The sequence below is a fragment of the Camelus bactrianus genome, chromosome 7 (genome assembly GCF_048773025.1).
Source record: "Camelus bactrianus isolate YW-2024 breed Bactrian camel chromosome 7, ASM4877302v1, whole genome shotgun sequence".
NCBI classification, from domain to species: domain Eukaryota; kingdom Metazoa; phylum Chordata; class Mammalia; order Artiodactyla; family Camelidae; genus Camelus; species Camelus bactrianus.
The window spans coordinates 58,953,996-58,981,046 of record NC_133545.1 but is presented as its reverse complement, the minus strand read 5'-3'; the positions used below and the strand labels follow the sequence as shown (position 1 = coordinate 58,981,046).

General features: G+C 34.9%; 1 protein-coding gene and 1 long non-coding RNA gene across 4 annotated transcripts in view; one reads left to right on the top strand and one right to left on the bottom strand.

Moving 5' to 3' along the window:
* The window catches only part of LOC141578169 (uncharacterized), a 332,741-nt gene that overhangs the window by 7,104 nt on the left and 298,586 nt on the right, over positions 1 to 27,051 (bottom strand). For all 3 annotated transcript variants that reach the window (XR_012508201.1, XR_012508200.1, XR_012508202.1), the window contains one exon: positions 23,919 to 25,037. This is a non-coding gene — a long non-coding RNA (uncharacterized LOC141578169). The remainder of the gene's footprint in view (positions 1 to 23,918; positions 25,038 to 27,051) is intronic.
* Positions 1 to 27,051, top strand: part of SDHAF3 (succinate dehydrogenase complex assembly factor 3) — a 67,931-nt gene that overhangs the window by 33,231 nt on the left and 7,649 nt on the right. The window lies entirely within an intron of this gene.

The window sequence follows — 27,051 nt, the reverse complement described above, 5'->3', positions numbered from 1 at the left end:
AAATTCATTGATGATTCTAGTAGTTTCTGGTCGCTTCTTTAGTGTTTTCTGTGTATAGCATCATGTTATCTGCAAACAGTTACAGTTCTACGTCTTCATTTCTAATTTGTATTTTATTTGTTTTTCTTCTCTGATTGCTATATGTAGGACTTTCAAAACTATGTTGAATAAAAGTGGTGAGAGTGGGCATCCACGTCTTGTTCCTGATCTCAGAGGAAATTCTTTCAGCTTTTCCGCATTAAGTATGATGTTAGCTGTGGGTTTGTCATATATGGTCTTTATTATGTTGAGTTATGTTCCATCTATGCCCACTTTCTGGGGAGTGTTTATCCTAAACGGATGTTGAATTTTATCAAAAGCTTTTTCTGCATCTGTTGAGATGATCACATAGTTTTTATTCAGTTTGTTAATGTGATGTATCATATTGATTGATTTGTGGATATTGAACAGTCCCTGCATCCCTGGGATAAATCCCACTTGATCATGGTGTATGATCCTTTTAATGCATTGTTGGAGTCGATTTGCTAGTATTTTGCTGGGGATTTTTGCATCTATATTCATAAGTGATATTGGCCTGTAATTTTCTTTTTTTGCGATATCTTTGTTGTTGGTATCAGGCTGATGGTGTCAGCCTTATAGAATGAGTTTGGAAGTGTTCCTTCCTCTGTGATTTTTTGGAATAGTTTCAGAAGGATATCCGTTAACTGTTCTCTGAATGTTTAGTAGAATTCACCTGTGAAGTCATCTGGTCTTGGACTTTTGTTTGTTGGGAGTTTTTAAATTACTGATTTGATTTCAGTACTGGTAATTGATCTATTCAGATCATCTATTTCTTCCTGGTTTAGTCTTGGCAAATTGTACTTTTCTAAGAAATTAACCATTTCTTCTACGTTGTCCTTTTTGCTGGCATATAGTTGCTCATAGCAGCATCTTATGATCCCTTATATTTCTGTGGTATCAGTTGTAACTTCTCCTTTTTCATTTCTGATTTTATTAATTTTAGCTCTTTCCTTTTTTCTTGATGTGTCTAACTAAAGGTTTATGAGTTTTGTTTATCTTTTTAAATAACTAGCTTTTAGTTTTGATCTTTTCTTTTGTTTTTTCAGTCTCTATTTCATTATTTCTGCTCTAATCTTTATGATTTCTTTTCTTCTACTGAATTTGAGTTTTGTTTGTTCTTCTTCCTCTAGCTGCCTTTAGGTGTAATGTTAGGTTGTTTACTTGAGATTTTTCTTGTTTCCTGAGGTAGGTTTTTATCACTATAAACATCCCTTTGAGAACTGCTTTTGCTGAATCCCAGAGGTTTTGGAATGGTGTGTTTTCATTTTCATTTGTCTCAAAGTAATTTTTGATTTCTTCAGTAATGCATTGGTTGTTTAGTAGCATATTGTTTACCCTCCACATATTTGTAGTTTTTGCAGTTCTTTTCTTGTAGTTGATTTCTAACCTTATAGCATTGTGGTCGGAAAAAATGCTTGGTACGATTTCAGTTTTCTTAAATTTGCCAAGGGTTGCTTTGTGGGCCAGCATGTGGTTGATTCTGGAGAATGTTCCATATGCACTTGAGAAGAATATGTATAATAGTTGCTTTCAGATGGAATGCTTCTCGCAGGTATCAATCCATCTGTTCTACTGTGTTATTTAGGGCTTGTATTTCATATTGATTTTCTGTCTGGATAATCTGTCCATTGATGTAAGTGGGGTGTTAAGATCCACCAGTATAATTGTGTTATTGTCAATTTCTCATTTTATGTCTGTTAACAATTGCCTTATATATTGAGGTGCTCCTTTGTTGGATGCATATATATTTACAATTGTTATATCCTCTCCTTGGATTGATCCCTTAAGCATTATGTATTGTCCTTCTTTGCCTCTTGTAACAGTCTTTATTTTAAAATCTATTTTGTCTGATATAAATATTGCTGCTCCAACTTTCTTTTGGTTTCCGTTTGCATGAAATATCTTTTTACATCCCCTTAAAGTTTCAGCCTGCATGTGTCTTTAGCTCTCAAGTGGGTCTCTTGTAGACAGCATATATATGGATCTTGTTTTTGTATCCATTCAGCCAGTCTTTGTCTTTTGGTTGGAGCATTTAATCCATTTACATTTAAGGTAATTATTGATAGGTATGCTCTTACTGCCATTTTATTCACTGTTTTGTTTTTGTTTTTGTAGTTTTTTTTTTTTTTTTCCTCTTCTGTTTACCCTCTTTTCTTGTGCTTTGATTACTAGAGAAGTTCCTTCAACATTTGTTGTAGAGCTGGTTTGGAGGTGCTGAATTCTTTTAGCTTTTGTTTATCTGTGAAGCTTTTGATTTCTCCATCAAATCTGAATTAGAGCCTTGCTGGATAGAGTATTCTTGGTTCTAAGTTTTTCCTTTTCATCAGTTTAAATATATCATGCCACTCCCTTCTGGCCTGAAGAATTCCTGCTCAAAAATCAGATAACCTTATGGGAGTTCCCCTGCATATTACTTGTTGCTTTTCTCTTGCTGATTTTAATATTCTCTCATCCTTAATTTTTGTCAATTTGATTACTGTGTTCCTTGGTGTGTTCCTCTTTGGGTTGATCCTGTGTGGAACTCTCTGTGGTTCCTGGACTTGGGTGACTTTCCTTTCCCAAGTTAGGGAAGTTTTCAGTTATTACCTCTTCAAAAATTTTCTCAGGTCCTTTCTCTCTTTGCTTTCTGGGATGCTTGTAATGCAAATATTAGTGTACTTCTTGTTGTCCCAAAGTTCTCTTAAACTATCCTCATTTCTTTTCATTTTTCTTTTTTCTTTTCTGCAGTAGTGATTTCCACTAATCTGCATTCTAGCTTGCTGATCTGTTCTTCTGCCTCATTTAGTCTATTCTGGTTCCTTCTAATGTGTTATTCATTTCATTAATTTTATTCTTCAACTCTGTTTGGGTATTCTTTATATTTTCCAACTCTTTGCTAAAAACTTTGCTCTGTGCATCTATACTCCTCTTGAGTTCTCTGAACATCTTTGCCATCATTATTCTAAACTCTTACTTGGATAAACTGCCTATCTCTTCATCACTTCTTTCCTTTTATGGGATTTTATCTTGTGCTTTGCCCTGAAGATACTCCTCTGTTGCTTCATCTTGTCTTTCTGTTGTGTGTTTAGGTAAGTTAGTTAACATTTCTCGACCTTGGAGAGGTGGCCCTCTGTGGGATACGTCCTGTGCATCCCAGCAGTACACTCCTCTCTTGTCACACAAGGGCCAGGATCTAGCTGGTCCCAGTGTAGTCTGGCCTGTGTTGATTCCTTCCATAGGCTTTAGGATGGTTTTCTTATTTCTGGTATATGCCCCTTGGTGGATGAGGCTGGGCTAGAGGCTTATGCAGGCCTTTCCTGGCTCAAGGAGTCCACGCCTGCCCACTGCTGGGTGAAGCTTGGTCCTGGACCTCTGGTGGGTAGTGCCGTGTCTAGAGGCTTTTGTGGCTCAGGAAGTCAGCTGATAGGTGGCGCTGTGTTGCCTCTGGGAAAACTCATGTAGATGTGCACTCCCAGAATGTCTGCCACCACCTTTTATGTCCCTTTGGTGAGCTGCAGCCATCCCCTACCTTCCAAAACCAACAGGTCTGGCCCAGGTTCCTATGAAATCACTGTCTCTGCTCTTCGACCTGGCACACGTGAGATTCTGTGTATGCTTCGCAAGAGAATGAAGTCTCTGTTTCCCCTAGTCCTGTGGGGCTCCTGAAGTTAAACCCCACTGGCCTTCAAAACCAGATGTCCTGGGGTCTCCTCCTCCCAATGCCAGAACCTGGGACTGGGGAGCCTGACATGGGGCTCAGAACTCTCACTCCTGTGGGAGGGCCTCTACGACTTAATTGTTCTTCAGCTTGTGGGTCGCCCATGCAGGGGGTATGGGGCCCGATTATATTAAAAGCACGTCCCTCCTACCGTCCCTCTGTGATTCCTTCTCTCTGTTTCCAGTTGAAGATCTTTTTTGCTAGGCTCCAGTCTTTTTTCTTGATGGCTGTTCAGCAGTAGGTTGTGGTTTTGTTGTAGTCGTGAGGAGAGGCGAGCTTGTGGTCCTACGACCCTACCATCTTGACCGGAAATATATCTTTATTTAAAATGTAGAATTATCCAGCATTATAAAAGGATAGTAAAAAAAAATTCTCTATTGGTAAATGCAAAAAATTGAGTTTTGGAAAAATATATAGAATTTATACAGCTTTTTACTTACCAAATACATGTGTGTAGAGTGAAAAAGAAAAAAATTAATTGTAAAAATTTATCATTTCTTACATGTTTTTGTGATTTTTTTTCCCCCTTTGTATAAATGAGGTAACTGGGGGGAAAATATACCAGTTTAAAAAAGAAAACTCAAAGTACAATGTTGAACTCTGTACATTATTATCTTTCTGCCTTTTTTTTTTCTATTTTCTTGTTAATAAACTGAAGCTAGTTTTTGATGCTTACAAATTTTAATAGTAAAGTATTTGGCAAAAAAATTTTTAAAAAATGCTTTTTTAATTTTGCCTTTGATCATTGTATCAGCTATGTAAGCTGTTTCTGTTCTCTGTGATTACATCAATTGGGTATATGCATTCTTAGTTCACTGTATTTTTACTATCTTTAGCTATTGTGGTTAATTTTATTTCCTTGCTAATTTCCTGGACCCTCCCTCCTTTAATGGCATCAGGTTGTGAATAGGAAGTAGCTAAGGAGGGGGTTGGCTAGTTCCTTTTTCTTAACTTTAGCTTTACTGTGGTATCATTGATGTGGAGTGACTTGCATGATGATATTAAATGTACAATTGGATGATTTTTGACCAGTGTATACACCCCTGAAGCCATCACCACTACCAGAGTAACAAAATATCCATAGCTCTGAAAGATCCTTGTGCCTCACTTCATTCTGTTCTTTTTATTGCACTTCCCTTTCCCCCTCAGGCCCTGGACAACACTTTTTTTTTTTTTTTTGTCACTATAGATCAGTTTATATTTTCTAAAATTTTATGTAGATGGTATCATACAGTAAGTACTTATCTTTGGCTTTTTTTTCACTCTGCATAATTATTTTTGGTATTTATCAATGTAGCTGAGTAATAATAGATTGAATGCCCATAACAATTTGTTTCTTCATTCACCCCTTGTCAAACAAACAGTTTGGGATGTTTCACATTTTGGTTATTGCAAACAAAGCTGCTGTGAACATGGGTGTACAGCTCTTTGTGTGGACATATGCTTTTACTTCTCTTGGATAAATATCTAAGATTGAAATAGCTGGGTTATTTTTTCACATTTTAAGAAACTACCCTACTGTTTTCCAAAGTGGTTCTGCCATTTTACATTGCCACCAGCAGTGTTTGAGCGTTCTGGTTGTTCTGCATAATTGCTAATACTTTGTATGGTTAGTCCTGTTAATTTTACTTGTGTAGTTATAGCCCACTGTGGTGTTCATTCGCATTTCCTTGATATCTAATTATCTTGAGCATCTTTCTGTGTGCAATAAACAGTAAGCAATTCCTGTATTTTTGTTGAAGTATCTGTTCAAATCTTTTGCCTCCTTCCCTTCTTTTTTTAAATTTAAATATAGTTGATTTAATATATTTTGTTACTTTCAGGTACACAGCAAAGTGATTCAGTTCTGTATACATATACATGTATATGTATTCTTTTTCAGATTATTTTCCATTATAGGTATTACAAGATATGGAATGTTGTTCCTTCTGTTACACAGTAAATCTTTGTTATTTATCTTTTTATATATAGTAGTGTGTATCTGTTAATCCCATAATCATAATTTGTCCCTCCCCCACCCCATCCCCTTTGGTAATCATAAGTTTATTTTCTGTGTCTGTGGTCTGTTTCTGTTTTGTAAATAAGTTCATTTGTATCATTTTTAAGATTCCACACTTAAGTGATATCATGGAATATTTGTCTTTGACTTCCTTCGCTTATATGATAATCTCTAGGTCTAGCTAGAGATAGCAACATTTCATTCTTTTTATTGGTGAATAATATTCCACTGTGTGTATATGTATATACAGACACTATGTTTTCTTTATCCATTTATCTGTTGATGGGCAGATATATGTTGCTTTCATGTCTCAGCTGTTGTAAACAGGGTTGGTATGAACATTGACATGCATGGATCTTTTCAAATTAAGAGTTTTCATCTTTTCTGGATATATGCCCAGGAGTGGGATTGTTGGATCTTATGGTAGCTCTATTTTTAGTTTTATAAGGAACCTCCATACTGTTTTCCATAGTGGCTGCCCCAATTTATATTCCCACCAACAGTGCAGGAGGGTTCCCTTTTCTCCACATCCTCTACAGCATTTATTATTTGTAGATTTTGGGATGATAGCCATTCTGAGCATTGTGAGGTGATATCTCATTGTAGGGTTTATTTGTATTTCTCTAATAATTAGCGATGTTGAGCATCTTTCCATGTGCCTGTTGGCCATCTGTACGTCTTTGGAGAAATGTCTGTTTAGGTCTTCACCCATTTTTTGTTTGGGTTGTTTTTTTGTTACTGAATTGTATGAACTGTTTGTATATTTTGGAAATTAACCCCTTGTCAGTGGCACCTTTTTAAATTGAGTTGTTTCTCTCTTTATTACTGAGTTATGAGAATTCTTTATATGTCCTGAACACAAGTCCTTTGTCCAATACATTTTGCAGATATATTCGTCTAGTCTGTGGCTTACCTTTTCATTTTTCTAACAGTGTCTTTAGGAAAGCAAACACTTAAAATTTTTATTAAACCCAGTTTGTCAACTTTTTCTTCCATGAATTGTTTATAGTGTTGTATGTAAGAAATTTTTGCATACCCTAAGGTCATAAAAATGTTTCCCTATGATTTTTTTCTCCAGAGGTTTTATAATTTTATTTTTAACTTTTGGGTATGATCAATTTTGAGTTAATTTTTTCATATGGTGTGAGGTATGGATTGAGTTTCACTTTTTTGCATATGAATGTCCAGTTCTAGTACATTTTATGGAAAAGATGATCCTTTTCCATTGAATTGCTTTTTTACCTTTTGGAAAATCATTTGGCTGTCGGGGCTGGTTCTGGGTTCTCTATTTTGTTCTGTTATGTCTTCTTGGCAGTACCACATTGTCTGGATTATTGTAGGTTCATAGTAAAGTTTTAACATCAGGTAGTGTAAGTCTTTCAACTTTGTTATTCTTTCTCAAAACTGTTTGGACTTTTCTAGTTCCTTTGACTTTCCATGTATGTGTTAGAATCAAATGTCAGTTGGTACAAACATCCTATTGGAATTTTGATTGGAATTGCATTGACTCTATGAACCAATTTGGGGAGAACTGACATAGGCATTAAATTGTCTTTAATTTTTTTTGCATATGTGGTGCTATCAATTTTGATACTAACTCCTTTTACAGAGTTCCTGTATTAATTCTAATGTTTTTAGTCAGTTTTTTAAACTTTTCTTGATAACTCTATTATATGCAAATCATTTTCCTCTTTTCCAGTAGTTTTATCTGATTTATTTCATCTCTTACTAGGTTGGCCATACACTTTGAGATGTGTTTTCTTTGACATGTGTTTTCTCCCAAAGAGAAATAAAAAGACTTCATTTGTCTTGTTTTCATAGATTCTATTTTTGTTAAATCCTTAAAGCAGTTAGATACTTGACAACTGGTGTAAGCATTTAATGAAAGAAAAATGCAAAATCAGGAAGAATAGTGAATCTTCTCTGATGCAAGTTGGAATCTTCATTTTAAAGTTTCTGGTCATAGTAATGTTTTCTCAGGTATGTGCTTTGAGATCTTTAATCCTGTCATTAAAGAGGTTCTGAAGATGTGATTTTGAAACAGTATGTTAAGCAGTTTTATAGTTTTCCTTTTTTTTTCACTTCGATACTTTTTAAACCCTTAATATGCTAACGAATAGAATTAATCTCCAAGATGGCAAATAGTGTGCAGCATTTTCCAAAGCAGAGAATTCTTTTCTCAGAAAGAGCATGTAGTGGGATTAGAGGTCCATGAAAGATAACTTCAAGAGAGGCTCTAACAGTGCCACTGATGGTGCAAAACCAGTGATAGGTAAACTGCTGGCACCTGAGCACACACTGAAGCCCAGCACAGGTAGTATTACATTCATCACTACCTCTCACTTGCACTTTTTAAAAGCCAATTTTGTTTAAGACTGTCCTTTATGAACCAGTAAACATTATTGATTCTATTAAATTGTGACATGTCTTTTTAATATTCTGTGTGAACAAATGAAAAGCACTCATGAAGCACTTCAGCTTCATACCAAAATATGATTGTCATGAGTAGAAGCATTTGTGCATCTATTTGGGTTACATGTTAGTCACTTTTTAAATTGTACACCATTTTTACCTAAAAAAACAACTGACAAAGAATCATTATTTGGATTTGGTGGTTTCTCAAAAATGAGTGGAATGAGCTTCTCACTTCATGGAAAATAACTGATATTTATTGCTAAAGATAAAATTTGAGCTTTCAAGCAAAAATTAGGATTTGAGAGAGTTTCACAGTTCCCAACACTTAGATTTCTCTCATTTTATCAGTGGCGGTATTAACAAATACATATTTTTAGGTCATATAATAAACTGTTAGCATTTGTGAGATCAGCATAACCCAGTGTTTTTCAAATGACCAATGCATCATGTTATTACAGAATTATGTATGGATAAAAAATTCATTTAAAAGGTGAAATACAGCAATGAATTTTAATGTAATACAGTAGAAAAAGTTCCTTGATACAGTGTATTACAGCTAACATCTCAGAAACTATGACCTGTCCAGTTTTGGTGTAGTATCAAAGAGTAATAGCTACAGTTATCAGAAAAAATACTAAAAATACTCCCTTTTCCAACTGTTATGTCAGTGTGAGGCTAGATTTTCTTTATGTATATACTTCATCCAAAATTATATATCACAAAAGAAATGAAAATTCACCTGTCTTTTAGTAAGCCAAACATTAGGTTTGCAGAACTGTAAAACAGTGACACCTCTAAGAGGTTTCTGAAAATATTTTTTCTTATAAAAATGTGCTGTTATTTTATGCATTTATTTGTCAAGCTTATGAGGTCATGGATAGTACCTATATTATTTTTAATGAATTAATTTAAAATCTTTTAGTTTCTAATATGGTAAATATTGATAGATGAAATCGACATAACAAAAATTCTTTGTTTTTTAAAAGAATACAGAGGAATTTTCAGACCAAAAAGTTTGAGAACCACTGAGCAGAGAAGATAACCTCTGACAATGTTATCAGTAAGAAATAGGATATTGAGGAGTATAGATGTTTCCATAAAGTAAAAATATTGAAATCTTAAATACTGAATTCTTAAAAAAAACTAGATTAAAAAATAGGTATATTTGAAGATTAGGCATTTGACATTGTGCCTATAATACCCTGGAAGAGTACTTTCTGGTAGATGGCAGACAACTTTCATTTACTCATTTTTAAGGTGATAATTACAGAGAACTTTTTTTGATCCACGCACCCTGCTAGATGAAGGAAATTCAGTAGTGAAAAAGATAGATGTGTCCCTGTTTTTTATGGAATTTTTCATTCCAGTGGGGGAAATAATATGAGATTAGGGTAAGTACCAAGTAGGAAATTTAGGGTACTGAGGAAGAGTATCAGGGTTACATAGGTGAGTCAGGAAGCCCTTCCTAAAGAAGTAACATTTAAGCTGTGACCTGAGGGAGAAGCAGTAGCAGGTCACAAGAAGAGCGTTTCAGGCAAGAGCACTCCCAAAGACATAACCACCAAGGGAATTCTGTGGTATTTTAGCCTGTACAGATGCCTTAAAAAAAATTAACTGTTTATCATTTAATTCTCACAACAATCTTGTACTGTGCACATTTGGTAGTTCTGGCTAATAAAGATGTCTGGTTAATTGGAATGCTTGATAACTTTTAAAAATCGTTTTTCAATATCCTGTGTTAATTGATCACAGTATTGATTTAATTCCATTATTTACAACATAATGAAGTATTGTATAACTTAGGCATATTATATCACAAAAGAATAAAGTTACTGTATGGAGCATAAAATGTACATATAATCTATTTACTTTTGCAATTATTTAAATGATCAGGAAAATAATGTATTTTTAAAATTACTTCTATGAACATTTTTTAGGTAGTGAAGAGTTGCTTTTAAGGAAAATGTCTATTATTGTTAGGCTTCTAGGAACTTTGGGATGAATTTCACAAGTAGGAGTGTGTTTATTTGCACTGACTTCTCATTTCTGCCATTGTGATATATTTGATCTGTGTGTGTCTGCAGAATTCATAGTAAACAAATGTAAAGGGATTTGATTTGTGTGTGTCTGCAGAATTCAGAGTAAACAAGCGTAAAGGGCATTTGTGAACTAGATCATCTCTAGATTTCCTTACTACTTCCCTAACCGAGAAACTTCCATGTTCTTGTTTTTAGTCTCCTTTTTTTCCCCTGCTGTAAGTAGCAACTGATACCTTTTGTGTTCATCCCTGGAGTCACAGGTGAGTCCTGAGTCTGGTGTACTGCACTGGGCAGAGGACCCTGGGGGAACTTGATTCCAGAGAGGCCCAGCTTCATGGCCACCTGAGAAATACACTTAACTGGTGACATAGTACTACTTTCTCTTGTTTGTATTCTGTGAATCAGTGTGATGTATTAAAAGTGTTTGGGGGCTAAGAAAGAGCATAGGTGGTTATTTGATGATATTTTTTGTGCTATAAAAATGGATAATCTATATCATCAGTGACTTGAAAATCATAAAAACCTGATTAAAGAGAACCAAGAAATCAAATTTATTATCACTACCAACATAGATTCCCTTTTTGTGTACTATAAAATACTCTGTATTAATGACTTGGGCAGCTGTACTTCAAATCCCCAAGGTGTCTTTGAATTTAGTCGTAATTCAGGTAACTTTCAGGTTTCTTACCGAGAGGGGTGTTTTTGTTGTTTTTGTTCATCTAGGAGGCATGGCATTTTTAATCAGTTCTCTGGGGAAAGCCTGACTGAATGCTCCAAACTTAAGTTTGTTGATTCAGTGTTGTTAAATAAAAATTTTAAGTAATTGAATAATTTGGGCATAAAGGTAACATTTTCCTTTTAGATCTAGTAGTTGTCCTTCTCTTGGTGAGTTTACATTGAAGGAGTATAAATACTTCAGTTTGCCAAAACTCTGAAAAATTGTCATTTTAGCTTTTCAGGACATTGTGAGCATGGCAGCACCATGTATGCCTGACTTCTAACAAATTAATAATAGGATTTATGAGGTTCAAAAGAAAGATAGGTGTCTTAAGCCATATGGTTTCATTAAAAGGGGCCTATGATAATGCTTTTTTAAATATGGATATCCTTTTGTGGAGAAATTACCCTTTTACTTACAAAGGTTGACAGCTTGGATTTACATATGTCATGATTTACAGGATCAACAGTGTTTCTGACTATTTTGGGGATATTTAGTTGCAATTTTGTTTTAGAGAACAAAGAAGGGCAAATAGTAGATACATGATTAAACAAAATAATGGACTCTGAGGGGTTTTTTGGTTCATCTTTATGACCAAATTAATTAAGTACAATAGGCAGTTGGATTTGGTCTCTGCTGTTAAGACAGATCATGAAAAAGTAGAGCTGTAACTTCATTCCAAGATTTCTCCTGTAAGCTTCTCTTCTCTGTTTTCTTTCCCTCCCATTTAATTAAATATTAATTATTCATATAATATTCATTATAAAATATCAAAACAGTACAGAGGTGAGATGTTCAGAACAAAATATGAAAGACTGCCCCCCAAACTTTTGTATGCATTCTTTCAGCTTCTTTACATAAATACTTATATAGACATTCTATTACATACATAAATTTGTACATATTTTTAAAAGTATACAAATGCCATTGTGTTTACATAATATTCTGCAAGTTGCTTTTTTTCACTTTGGGACCTCTTAATGTCAGTACATTTTTTAGTTTATTCTTTTTAAGTTGCATAGTATTCTATAGTATAGATGTACCATAGTCAGTTTGGCCAAATCCTTACATCTTTTTCTATATATGTGTATTTCAAGATATGAATATGTCCAGTAGCTTTTCTGCTCTCATATTCCTGTTACTTTAAGTCTCAACTCTCTGAAATCTAGAGATTGATTTTCTTGGTTCGTGGCTTTCTATGACTCTATCACTATCTCATGTTCAAATCCCATTTTCTTCTTGTCAACTCTGTTTCTTATGGGCATTTTAAAAAATTGTGGCTCTGGTTTGTTCATAGAAACCAATCTGTCTCAGTTTTTGCATGCTAGGTGTATAGGGCATTTTATTTTACTTTGTTGCTAGCCTGTGGAGCAGGTAGCACAAATCCAGTGATTCACGTTAATTATAAATACAAATAGTAATTTGATGGTACACAAAATGAATTTAATCAACATTCACAATTTTGTGCTAAATTATCAATTCAAAATTCTATTCTTTTGGTGACAAAATTATGAAACCTATTTAAAAATGATTTTGGAATGTTTTACTTAGATTTTAGAAATGTGTACATACACTTACAAATTATAATAATTCTAAGATGTTTAAGAGTATTTCCAGAAATGGGAAAAAGAAAAACTGATGGTGAATGTAGGCTTGTTTCATTAAAGAACCTTGGTGTGCTCTCTAATGAACACTTACGAGAGAGGAAGGAGAAATTTAAAGAAATGGTTAATTGGCAGCAGGAGAAAATGAAGCTCAAACAAGATTAATTAACAGTGAGAACTAAAAGGGACAAAACTTTGTTACTCAGGTAATCATTATGACCTCATTGGAAATAGAGTTCTCAGGATTGAGAAAAGATAGCCTCACAGCTATTTTTCTTTGAACCATGATGCATCCACAAGAAAAGAAAAATTGAAGGATATTTTAGAAGTTGAGATGGCAAAGAACAGAAGTATTTGAATAAAAATTTGCCTTTTTTTCTGTGCTGATTATGAAAAATTAAATTTAATATTTGAAGACACTTCTCCCTCACTCATTGAAACAAAAAGAATTTTCAGTTTGAAAAGTTAAACCAACATGAGAGAACATCTCGAGACTTACAGACTTGTGGTTAGATAAGGCCAAAGGTAGCGTTTCAGTACTGGGGAAGTTCTGTAGTGGTTAAATTTCAAATCTATAGTTGAAATTTACAAGTGATTGAAATAGTTTTTAGTTGAATGGTAATTGTACATAGTTAATTCTGTTTAAGTTACATGTTATGTATGCATATGTGTGTATATGTGTATATAAATATATATACTTTTCTTTTAGGTAATGGAGAAAATTTCAGACATATACAAGTGTAGAGAGAAAATAATGAGCCACCATGTACTCATCACTTGGCTTCTAGCATTTATCAATTTAAGGCCAGTCTTGTTTCATCCATACCCTTACCTACTTTTTTCACCCCTAGGTTATTTTAGAGCAAATCATGAGCATATAATTTTATTCATAAACATTTCAATATTTATCTAAGTGACTCTTTAAAATAATGACCACCATACCATTATTCTACCTTCAAAAATTAGAAATAATTTCTAGTACATGTATCATCAAACATTTGATCAGTTTTTAAAATTTCCTGGTTGTCTCTTTGTTTTGTTTGGATACGTTGATGCATTGTAATTAGTTGATGTCTGTTATATCTCTCGTTTTGAAATTCTTTTTAGCTTTTTATTTTGAGTTAATTTTACAGAAGAGTTGCAGAAATAGCACAGCTTCCCTATACGTTAACATATTACATAGTTACAATTATCAGAACTAAGAAATTAACATTGGTGTAATATTAGTAACTAAGTGTATTCAGTTAACCAGTTTTTACACTAATATTCTTTTTCTGCTCTAGGGCCTAATCTAGCATTCTGCATTGCATTTGGTTGTCATGCTGCCTTAGTTTTCTCTAATCTGTGATAGTTCCTTAGTTTTTCCTTATCTTTTTGTGATATTGAAACTTTTGAAGACAACTGGTTAGTTATTTTACAGAGTGTCTTATTTTCCCCCAGTTTTAATTGCAGCGTGTCTCTTAATTGAGATTTGATGTTTTCTTATGATTAGATTGAGGTTGTACATTACTGGGAAGAATATTACAGAGATGATATACCCATCTCAGTGTGTAATTATCTGACGGTACATGATGTTAGTATCACCTATTTTTAAAATTATTTTTCTATATTGAAGTAACATTGGTTTGGAACATGGTTTCATATGTATAACATTATATTTCTACTTCTGTATACACTCCAGTGTGCTCACTACCAAAAATTTAGTTTCCACCTGGCACCATGCAGTTAATCCTTTTTACCCATTTTACCTTCCCCTCTGGTAACCACTACTCTGTTCGCTGTACCTATGTGTTTAGTTCTGGGCTTTTGTTTTGTTTTGTTTTGTTTTTTTCAGTTTGGCTTGTTTATTTTATTTTTTTGTATTCCACATATGAGTGAAATCATATGGTATGTGTTTTTCTGTCTGACTTATTTCATTTAGCATAATACCCTCAAGGTCCATCCATGTTGTCACAAAGCAAGATTTCATCTTTTTTTATGGCTGAGTGTTATTCCATTGTATATACATACTGTTTCTTCTTTATCCTTTCACCTGTTAATGGGCACTTAGGTTACTTCCATATCTTGATTATTGTAAATAATGCTACCATGAATATAGTGGTGCATGTATCTTTTTGAATTAGTGTTTTTGTATTCTTTGGATAAATACTCAGAAGTGGAATAGCTGGATCATATTCTATTTTTTGAGGAATCTCCATACTGTTTTCCATAATGACTGCACTAATGTACATTCCCACCAGTAGTGTTTGAGGGTTCCTTTTTTTCCAGATCCTTGCTGACACTTGGTTTTGATTATAGACATTCTAACAGGCAAGAGGTAATAGCTCACTGTGGTTTTGATTTGGATGTCCCAATAGTTGATGTTAAACATCTTTTCATGTGTTTGTTGACCATCTGTATGTCTTCTTTGGAAAAATGTCTATTCAGGTCCTCTGCCCATTTTTTAATCAGGTTGTTTGTTGACTTGTATGCATTCTTTATGTATTTTGAATATTAATCCCTTATCAAATACGTGATTTGCAAACATCTTCTTATATTTGATAGATTCTTTTGTTGATGGTTTCCTTTGCTGCGCAGAAGCTTTTTAGATTCATGTTCCATTTGTTTTTGTTTCACTTGCCTGAGGAGACATATCCAGAAAGATATTGCTAAGACTGATGTCAAAGAGCCTACTGCCTGTTTTTGTATATGAATTTTATGGTTTCAGGTTTTACATACAAGTCTTCAGTCACCATTTTGAGTTAACGGTATAAGTAGTGGCCTAATTTCATTTTTTTTGCATATGGCTGACCCATTTTTCCAACACAGTTTACTAAAGAGATTATCCTTTTTCTGCTGTATTTTCTTAGTTCCTTTGTTGTATATTTTCCATATCTGTTGTGAGTTTATTTATGGGCTCTCAATACTGTTCCATTGACCTGTGTATATGTTTTTCAGCCAACATGATGCTGTTTTGATTACTATAGCTTTGTAATATAGTTTGAAATCAGGGAGTGTGATACCTCCAGCTTTTTTCCTTTTTTCTCAGAGTTGCTTTGACTGTTCAGGGTCTTCTGTGGTTCCATTATATATTTTAGAATTTTTTGTTTTATTTCTATGAAAAATGTCCTTGGGATTTTGATAGAGATTGCATTGAATTCATAGATTGCTTTAGGTAATGTGGACATTTTAACAGTTTTAATTCTGTCAATCCATGAACTTTGAATATCTTTACATTTATATGTGTCTTCAGTTTCTCTGAACAGCATCTTACAGTTTTCAACGTACATGTCTTTTGCCTTTTTTAGTTAAATTTATTCCTAGGTATTTTATTCTTTTTGTTAGATCGTAAGTGGAATTCTTTTCTTTTTTCTTTAAGTTTGTGATGAATTTTAATGATACAGGTTAATTTTATGATGAAATATTTACTGAAGAGCAGAGTGTGAACTGTTAAATCCATGAATTAACAATATAAAGAAAAAGCACATGTAACTTTTATCTATGATATTTTCATAGGATTGGTTTCTTAATTTTTCTTTCTGATAACTCACTGTTAGTGTTAGAAACATAACACGTTTTTCTTTTTTGATTTTGTACCCCACAACTGTACTTTTAAAATGGTTTATAACAGTTTTCAATGGATTCTTCAGGGTTTTCTATGTAAAATCTTATCATTAGTGAATAGTGACAGTTTTACTTCTTCCTCTGCAATTTGGATGCCTCTTATTTCTTGCCTAGTTCTTCTTGCTAGGACTTCTAATACTGTGTTGAGTAACAGTAGTGAGTGGGCATCCTTATCTTACTGATTTCAGAGGGATAGCTTTCAGTTTTTTATCATTGAATATGATGTTGGTTATAGGTTTGTCATATATGGCCTTTATTATGTTGAGGTACAGTCCTTCTATACCCATTTTTTTGAGAGACTTTATCATAAATGTGTATTGATCTTTCCAAATGCCTTTTATGCATATATTGAGATGATCATATGGTTTTTATCCTTCATTTTGTTAGTGTGGTGTATCATGTTGATTGACTTGATGTTGAACCATCTTTGCATACTTGGAATAAGTCCCTCTTGATCATGGTGAATTATCCTTTAAAAGTATTATTGTATTGGGCTTGCTAATATTTTGTTCAGGATTTTTGAATCTACATTCATCAGAGATACTGGCCTGTAATTTTCCTTTATGTTGTCCTTGTCTGGTTTTGGTGTCGGGGTAATGCTGGCCTCTTAAAGTCAGTTAGGAATCGTTCCTCCTCCTTCAGGTTTTTGGAAAAGTTTTAAAGGGTAGATTTAAATCTTTGAATGTTTGGTAGAATTCACCAGTGAAGCCATCTGGTCCTGGGTTTTTGTTTGCTGGGAGGTTTTTGATTACTGTTTCAATCTCTTTACTAGTGATTTATCTATTCAGATTGAATTTCTTCAATATTTAGTCTTGGAAGGTTGTGATTCTCTAAGAATTTGTCCATTTCTTCTAGGGTGTCCAATTTGTTGGCATATTGCTGTTCATAATATTCTCATATAATCTTTTGTATTTCTGTGGTATCCATTGTTATTTCTACTCTTTAATTTCTGATTTTATTTATCAGAACCTTCTTTTTTTCTTAATGAGCCTAACTAAAGGTTTGTCAATTTTATCTTTTCAAAGAACTGGCTCTTAGTTTCATTGATTTTTTTTCTTCTGTTCTCCTTTTAGTTTCTATTTCATTTATTTCTCCCCTGATCTCTGTTATTTCCTTCCTTCTACTGACTTTGGGCTTTGTTTGCTCTTTTTCTTATTTCTCTAGCTACTCCTCTAGCTGTAAAGTTAGATTACTGAGATTTTTCTTATTTCTTGAGGTAGGCCTAGATTGCTATAAACTTCTGTTATATTTTTATCTTCATTTTTCTTATGGTATTTGACTTCTTTGATATCTTCATTGACCAACAGTTGTTCAGTAGCATGTTGTTCAGAGTCCACATATATGTGATTTTTCCAGTTTTCTTGTAGTTGATTTCTAATTTCATGGCACTGTGATCAGTAAAGATGCTTGATATGATTTCAGTCTTAAATTTATTGAGACTTGTTTTGTATCCCAACATATGGTTTGTCCTTAAAAATGTTGCATGTGCACTTAAGGTGAATGTTTATTCTGCTGCATTTGGGTGGAATGTTCTATAAAAATCTATCAAATCCATCTGGTCTAACCCTTCACTTAAGGCCACTGTTCCCTTGACTTTGTCTGGATGATCTATCCATTGGTGTAAGTGGGGTTATTAAAGTCCCTTACTATTGTTTTGCTGTCAATTTCTCCCTTTTGGTCTGTTAATAATTGCTGTATGTATTCTGTGCTCCTGTGTTAGGCACATATATATTAATAACTGTTATATCTACTGGATGAATAGTCTCCATCATTATTAGTGTCTATCTTTGTTTCTTGTTAACCTTTTTTGGCTTGAGGTCTATTTTGTCTGATGTGATTATGGCTATACCTGCTTTCTTTTGGTTGCCATGTGCTTGTATCATCTTCTGTTCATTTTTGAGCCTATGTTTGTCTTTAGAGTGAGATGAGTCTCTTGGAGACAGCACATACTTGGGTCTTGTTTTTTAATCTGTCTATCCACTATTTGTTTTTTGACTGGTTGAATTCAGTCTGTTTACATTTAGGGTGATTATTGATAAATGTGGACTTAGTATTGCCATAATTTTATCTTTTGTTTTCTGCTCTATATCTCCATTATTTCTTTTTCCTTTTGTTTCTGTCTGCTGTTCTTCTTTTGTGGTTTTCTGAATTTTTCACAGTTTCCTCTTTTTCTGTTTTATTTCTCTGCTCTGGATTGCTTTGTGGTTATCATGAAGTTTGTATAAAATGATAGCATCTTATCTTTATTTGCCTGTACAGGTTCTGGCCTTTTCCTCATCCCCACCCCCTGCCCTAATTGAAGTAGCTGTAGTTATTTTTATTGTTTTCCCTTATTTAAACTTTATGCTATAATGGGTGTAAAAACCTATTCTGATATAGAGTTGCAATTTTCTGATTCTATCACCTTACTCAAAATTTTGTGTACTTTTGCCTTTTTGTTTCTTGTAAAAGAGCTCCTTTCAACATTTCTAGTAAGGCAGGTCTAGTGTTGAGGAAATCCCTCAGCTTTTGTTTGTATGGGGAAGATTATTTGTCTATATCTGAGTAACTTTGCTGGACAGCGTATTCTTAGCTGACAGTTTTTATCTTTCAGAATTTGGGGAATGTCATTCCACTCTCTCCTAGCCTGTAGAGTTTCTGCTGAGAAATCTGCTCATACCCTTGTGGTGGTTTCTTCATTGGTTACCATCTTTTTTTCCCTGGCTGCCTTTAAATTTTTTTGTCATTGACTTTTGACAGTTTTAATATAGTGTGTCCTGGAGAAGGTCTTTTTGTATTGAGGTAATTAGGTATTCTCTTAGCTTCATGGACTCGTATATTCAGTTACTTCCCCAGGATTGAGAAGTTCTCAGCTACTATTTCTTTACATAAACTCTGCTTCCTTCTCACTCCCTCCTCCTTCTGGGATACTTATTATACTAATGTTGCCTTTCCTGAAAGAGTCAGATAGGTCTTACAGGTTTGTTTTTTTTTTTAGATTTTCTCTTCTACCTGTATCATATCAATTTCTATCTTCAAGCTTACCAATTCTCTCTTCCATGTGGTCTGCTCTATAGTTTCATTGCTTTCTAATGCATTCTTCATCTCATGATTGAGTTCTTCAACTCTAGAATTTGTCTGGTTCTCTTAGGTTTCAATGTCTTTAGTAAAAGTATTCTTTTTATTAATTTTATTCCTGAGCTCATTTCAGTTTTCTTGAAGCTTGCTGAGTTGCTTTATAATACCTATTATGACTTCTCTGTCAGTTAGATCATAGTCTTCTATGATTTTAAGTTTGGTTTCTGGAGAATTGTCATTCTCTTTTTGTGATAGGGTGTTAAACTGTGGTTCTTCATGGTGCCTGATGACTTGTTCCTTTGTTGGTACATTTGGAGTAGCAAACAGTTTCTTCAGGTAAAGTTTTTTGTTTTTATGTCCAACAGGTTAGAGGCCTTTCTTTTGTTTTCCACTGGGTGGCAGTATAACATAAGTTTTTGGTTTTTCTTACTGGCCCTTCCTCTGGTTATATTTGAGAGTTGGCACCTTCTGCCCTCCACCACCTCTGTTGTAGGTGTTGACCGTTGTTTTTGTTGTTGCTGCTTGTGCCTCTAGGGTTTTTGGTGCCTTGGTGCTGCAGTATTGCTGGCATTGCCACCTGGGGTGCTGCAATGGTGGACACTTCTGCTGTGTCTAGGATCTCCCAAGACACAGGCTCCAATGCTGTAGGGGAGGGGAGTGGGGAGGAACTTGGGCAAGGATGCCTTTGCTGTGTCCAGAGTTGTTGGATTTACAGTTGCCACTTCTGTGGGCAAGGAGTCAGAGTTGAGAGTGCCTCTGTGGCTGGAGGAATGGGCTCACAGGCCTCACTGCCACTGCTGCCCAGTTACCTGTGGCCACAAGTGCTAATGTGACCAGGAGGTTGGAGTTATGCCCTCTGCCTCTCCTGCTGCTGCTGGGTTCCCTGGGGCTGTAGGCTCAGCTGCTGTAACCAAGTAACTAGAATAATAGCAGGCACTGCCATCGCCATTCTTCTGGTTTTACTTCTTTATGTTCCAGTATTCCCACTTTTAGATGTACAGATGTGTACAATTCCAATATCCTGGTGTGTTGGGCAGAAGCACCTTTTTTGAGTGTGGATGTTTTACTAGTTGTAGATTGAAGGGGAGAGACAAAGGGAGCATCTCACTCAAGGATTTGAGAAGGATTGGTATTCTTTAACTGTTTGAATTTATCAGTAAAGCCATTTGGACTTTTGTTTGTACCTACTGCTTCAATCTCCTTATTTCTAATTGGTTTGTTCACATTTTCTATTTGTTCATGATTCAATCTTAATTAGTAGATTTTATGTTTCTAGGAATTTATCCATTTCTTCTAGATTCTTCAAATTGATTTATAATTGTTCATTGTAGTCTCTGATGATCTTTTGTATTTCTGTGGTATCAGTTGTAATGTCTCCTTTTTTGTATCTAATTTTATTTGAGCCTTGTTTTTTCCTTGGCAAATCTAGCTAAAAATATGTCTGTTTTCTTTTCAAAAAACCAACTTAGTTTCACTGAACTTTTCTATTGTCATTCTAGTCTTTATTTCTGCTCTGATCTTTGTTATTTTCCTTCTACTAACTTTGGGCTTAGATTTTTCTTCCTTTCCTTGTTCCTTCAGGTGTATAGTTAGGTTTTTTAATTGGAGATGTTTACTTCTTAATGTAATCATTTATTGCTATGAACTTCTCTCTTGGAACTGCCTCTGTTATATCCTGTTCATTTTGTTGTGTTGTATTTCAATTTTTCATTTGTCTCATCGTTTTTTTGTTTGTGTTTCCTCTTTGATCCATTTGTCATTCAGTTTCATGGTATTTAATCTCCACATATTTATGAATTTTCCAGTTGTCTTTTTGGTATTGATGTCTAGTTTCAAACCATTGTAGTCGGGAGAGATGCTTGATATTATTTCAGTCTTAGTAATTTGTGTCCTAACATATGGTCTATCCTGGAGAATGTTTCACTGTTCCATGTGCACTTGAGATGAATGTATATTATGCTGCTTTTGAATGAAATGTTCTGTAAATGTTTGTTAAAGTGCATGTTACAATAGATGGACTTTAGTTCAATATTTTCTTACTGATTTTCTGTCTGGATAATTTGTACATTGATGAAAGTGAGGCATTGAAGTTCCTTATTACTGTAATTACTGTTTATTTCTCATTAGGTCTGTTAATATTTGCTTTATGTATTTAGGTGCTCCTGTGTTGCTGTATATATACTAAAAATGTCATATCCTCTTTTTGAATTGACTTTTTATTATATAATGAACTTCCTCTTTTAGTCTTGAAGTCTGATAAAAAGTATAGCTATCTGAGCTTTCTCTTGGTTTCCACTTGCATGGAATATCTTTTTCCATGTGTCTGTGTGTGCTTAAAGCTAATTGGGTCTGTTGTAGGCAGCATATATAGTTGTGCCTATTTTTAAAATCCATTCTGCTGCTCTGCATCTTTTAATTGAATAATTTACTTCACTTACATTTAAAATAATTATTGATAGTGTAGACTTACTATTGCCATTTTGTTAATTGTTTTCTAGCTGTTTTGTAATTCTTTTGTTCCTTTCTTTTCTTGCTCTTTTTTTTTTTGTGATTTGATGATTTTCTGTAGTGGTATTCTTAGATTCCTTTATCTTTTGTGAATCTTTTATAGATTTTTGCTTTGTGGTTACTATGAGTCTTATATAAAACATATTTACTTCAGTTTATTTTAAGCTGATAACAACTTAACAAATGCATACTAAAGCTCTCCCTGCTCAAGTTTTGTTTTTGATTTCATAACTCAAAACCTTTTTACCTTCTGTATCCGTTAACAGATTTTTAATACTTCTGTGTTTTAACCTTCATGCTAGATTTATAAGTGATTTATTCATCATTATAATATTAGTAGTCTGAATTTAAGTACATATTTACCTTTATCAGTGAGATTTGTATTTTCATGTCTTCCTGTTACTGATTAGCATCCTTTTCTTTGAGCCTTGATAGGATTTTTTTTTTTTTTTTTAAAGTTCTTGTAAGGCTGGTCTAACAGTGATGAACTATTTCAGCTTTTGTTTCTCTGGAGAAAATCTTTTTCTCTCTCATTCAATCCTAAAGGACTGCCTTGCAGGCAAGAAGGGAATGGCATAGTACTTTCACTGCCCTGTCGTAGAGTTCACACATGCTTCTGTTATATCTCGTCTGTTTTTGAATCTCTCTATTGAGTTTTTCACTTCACTTACTGCATTCTCCAGCTCTGTGATTTATGTTTGGTATTTTCTTAATTTTTTCTTCGTTGAAAATCACAGTTTGTTTATGCATTGTTCTTCTGACCTCAGTGAGCATCTTCATTATCATTATTTTGAGCTTTTATCAGGTAAACGACTTATCCCCATATTATTTAAGTTTTTTTATGAGGTTTTTCTGTTTTTTATTTGGAACGTATGTCTGATTTCTTCATTTTTCTTGACTCCTTGTGTTGGTTTCTATCCACCTCTTTCATTCTTGGGAAGGAGTGGCCTTGTGTAGATGAACCTTACTGAAAAGACTTACAGCTGGGTTGAACAATAAGGTTTGTCTCCTGCACAAGTCTTTTGTCTCTCAAACCTTTGTGATTGTCTAAGCAGCCCTGTCTGTCTTAAGTGGCTCTGGGTAGTTGAGGATGTGCCAAGACATGCTAGTGTCCCAAAGTGGAAGATCTCAGTCAGCACCTAGATGCAGGCTGGTTGGAATCTGGACCATCAGGCAATGTATTTAGGGTATGCAAATATATCTTTTTTAGGGGATTTTTGGGAGGTGGGCATTTCTGTCTACCCCTTCTGCACTAAAGCCCTGGGATGATAGTTAAGAACTGTTCCTTTTTTTTAAACTATTGCCCTTTTCTACCCATAAAAACAAGCTCCAGTCATTACCAGAACCAGGCTATTAAGGGATGTGTCCTCTCGGCAGCAGCCACAAAAGCCAGGACATCAAGACCTGTGCACAAGGTTCCTTCATGTAGACACTGGCAACCTCTGACAGTGAGAACTGGGAACGTGCCACGATGGTACCTACCTAGTAGCAGATCCTCAGTGCTGTGGCCTGAGGAGCAGGTTTCTAATTTAACACACATCTCAGGGCCAAATTCAGTTCTCTCCAGAGACTGCAAAGGCCAAGAATACCTGGGTGCTTCATTCTGCTGTCTATGCACTGGGCCCTGTGAAGGTAGCCATGCTGAATCTGTGCGAGCCTGTTGAGAGCTGTTTCTTTGTTTACCACATCCTCGTGGGTTTTGGGGACGCAAGCTCCATTGGGTTTTAGAGCTAGGTGTTTAGGGGCCACATCTCTCAGATGTAAGTCTTAAAACTTGGGGCACCAAATGTGGGCTCCAAACCCTTCACTTCTCAGTGAGAAGTGTCAACTGAAATAGTGCTTTTAGTGCTTTCCTAGATATGAAGAATTGGGGTCATAAAATCTCCTGAAAATACCTAAGTATCTGAAGGCCTGTTCAGCCAGTTTACCCAGAGCACAGAACACCTCTTTCCTGACTTCCATCCTGAACTCCTTTCATGGTGTATTGTAGGTCAATGGCTGCAGCGGCTCATGGTTTAATCCAAGCAGAGTTAGACGGCAAGTGCCAATTTTTAGTTAGCAGGTCCCCCTCCTGGTCATAAATTCGACCATAGTTTGGGAGGCATTTCACGACCATTTTGTCCCCTGGTGCTAGGAATGCTTATATACTTAGGCCACTCAATGTACTATTACAGACTAGGCCTTATTAACAATAGCAAAAGGTCTCTGGGCCACCTACCTTAGTAGTCTGTTGTGGTCCAGGAAAATGTTCCCTCTTGTTGCTTCTTCCCATATCTAGAGTTGCACTATATCTGGTCTGCTGTTTCAAGTTGCCCAGTCATTTCTTTATCAGAGGCTCAGTCACACATTTGGTAATACAAGAAACAACAATTTTGTAAAACAGGCAAAATACAAATAATATAATTAGCAGTATTAGTAAGGTCATAAGTAAGAATTTAAGCCAAGAACTTTCATTAGACACAGCTGAGTGTATCCCTAGTTCATCTGACTTAGTTCGTTCTCTATCGATCCTTATCTTTAAGGAAGATAATTACATAGGCATTGTTCATAAGACACGCAGCCAAATTTCCTAGTGTTACTAGGTTGGTTATCCTTAGTATAGTTTAATTTTTCCCAACAAAAGAGAGCCTTTAAACCTAAATGTCCATACCCTACTGTTAACCATATAAATCCTTCCTATAATTGAGGGAGGTTATATTCTTTGACTGAAATTTTGTTACCTTGACTGGGCTTGAGTGATCTTATAAGAAAATTCATATTTATAATTTGGCCAGGCTCAGAGAAGGTATTATTAATTGGCCAGGTGAGGGCTCCCAACTCATAATTGGCCTAAATAAAACTATAATTTCTTTTTTTCTAGAATCAATTTTCTAGGGGCTATCTAGTTAGAGCCTTGGAGTAGGGAAACCCACCAAGGTAACCCAGAAGTACTGGCTATAGGTAATTGACCATAAACCTAACAATTGGATTAGTTCATAAGCAAAGGCATGAGCAATTATCAAATCAATCGGTGTACAGGCCTGGTCCTCTGTCTTGGGTCAGCTGTCTACCTCAGATGTTGTCTTCTCATCCTGGTCTGGTAGCTTCTTATCCATTTGAGCTTCTTATCCATTTGTTTTAAGGTAAGCAGTCCTCTATAGGCCAGTCTAGTGCAGGGGTTCTTTCTGACTTAAAGTTAATCCAAAAGTCAATTTCCTTCAGCTTTTGCTGTGCAGGGTCTAGTTAAGAGTACCTGATAAAGGGTCCTTCAATCCAGGCCAAAGATAGTTCTTTAAATCATGTCTGTTTTAGTACGTATAATCCCCTGGTTGCAGGTCATGGGGCCTCTGATCTTCCCCTACGGATAGATTACTGAGCTTCAGAAACAAACCTAAAATGTCCTTTTAATAATTCAATTAAACTTTGCAACAACGTAACATAACAAGGAATGATCTGGGAAGCGATCTTGGTAAATACAAACCTCAATTAACAAAATTAGAATTTAATATCCACTGAAATATAATCTTTTTCTCTCTAAAGTTACCCTCATTTTTATCAAATGTAGCCAAATCAAGATAAATCTGTCTGCAAGTTACGTCTGATTATTTCATCATATAGGCTCTTTTAAATTGGCTGTGCCGGAACTTTTCATAAGGAGTCTCAGGCTGAGATTTTAATAAGGTCTCCTAGGGCCAGGAAAGCCACGTCCAGAGCTTGTCACTGATTTTGCCTTACAGATTTCAGTGAACTCTTTTCTTTTTCAGGTCCTCAAAATACCTTGAGATTCCTATACCTGTTAGGAGGTGATCTTCCTAATTTATCTGATAAAGCCACCGGGAATCTAAGGGTTTCCAGTGTCTGGAGGGATCAGATAGAGGGAAAAGATAACTATTCCAAGTCTGCTTACATAGGTATAATTCACCAAATTGCTGAGTCATAATTAGTTTAAGGAGAAGGGTTTCTTTATATCCAGAAAACACAGATTAAAAGCCAGTAATATTTCGGATAAAATCAAAAATTATAACCACATTCATCGAGTCTACTCAGTCCCATGTAACTAATCCTTTTTTGTTAAGTTTTATGAAACCAGATTTTCCATCAGACTTTTAAAATTTCTTACCCAGTTCAGTTCAGTGCTATAATCTGAAATTCATCAGAAACCAGTAAATCTCACTGAAGAGAAAGCATTTTGCAAAAGCATCAGAATGAAACAATAACTGTCTATAAATGACAAAAGGCTTAAAAGCGTGCTCAAACACCTAGTTACACCGTAATCGATAAAGAAACCTTGTTACCATAAGGAGAATTATGACTGGTAACACTTCAGATATATCAGATTTTTAGGGATTCCATATAATTTCTACACTATATTAATAACATTTCATCATATAACCTAAGATTTATTATTCATTTGACAGTACTTCCCATGTAATTTAACATACCAAATGAATCTTACTAGTTTAAAATCTCTCTTTGGGATGTTTCAGGGGCCCTCTGAAGCATCCTAAGGTTAGCTGGAGGTCAAAAGAATGCTGATTAAAATTTGATATTTGGGAAGCTTGTTAAAAAGTTTCACAACACTTGTTCATAAAAGCATAGGTCACTGTGAAACAATACTTACTCAATAACAATAAAAATATTTCAAAGGTAGAAACAGAACAGATCGCTTAAGGGGTAAAAGAAACCTTACAATCTGTTACTAAAGGCAGATTGACATTTTAAGAAAACTTTCTCCTCTTAACAGAGAGAGAGACCCAAATCTGGCCCCAGCCAGTTTCCTTTTATATTTCTGAGAATTTATATAAGGGCTTAATTTCCTTTGGGCCACTTAAGTAGAGCTCATTTACAAATTAGTTTTGAATTAGGGATAATACCATCCAAAGGTAAAGACATACAATACACACATAGATAGAAGCAGAGATCTCATAGTTGCATTTTCTAAAGTTGGGCATGAATCAGGTATTACAACATAAAACTCACTAGTTTTAAAAGTTGGAAAAAGCTGAATTTAAAAGTCTTCATTCCCCCCACCCCTTTTCCTCCCCTACAATCTCAGGAATTAGAGATGATCTAGATAGGATAAATGTTCCTGAGAGCCTGGTCTTAAGGCACAGGGAGAGAAAAAGCAAGTTCTCCTAGAAGGACTTGTTCCTTCTGTGTCAGAATTCTGAGGTGATTTTCTAGGTCGGCTTTCATATCTGGGAGAAGTAAGTGGGGCTTTCAGTTATAGCCCTGAGGCATTACAGCCCACGTATATTGCCTCTCATTCCAAGTAAAGGCAAAAAGACTGATCATCTGGATGTACAGGAATACTAAAAAAAAAAAAAAAAAAAAAAAGTGCTACAGAGCTCTATCACAGAAAAGAAGTCACT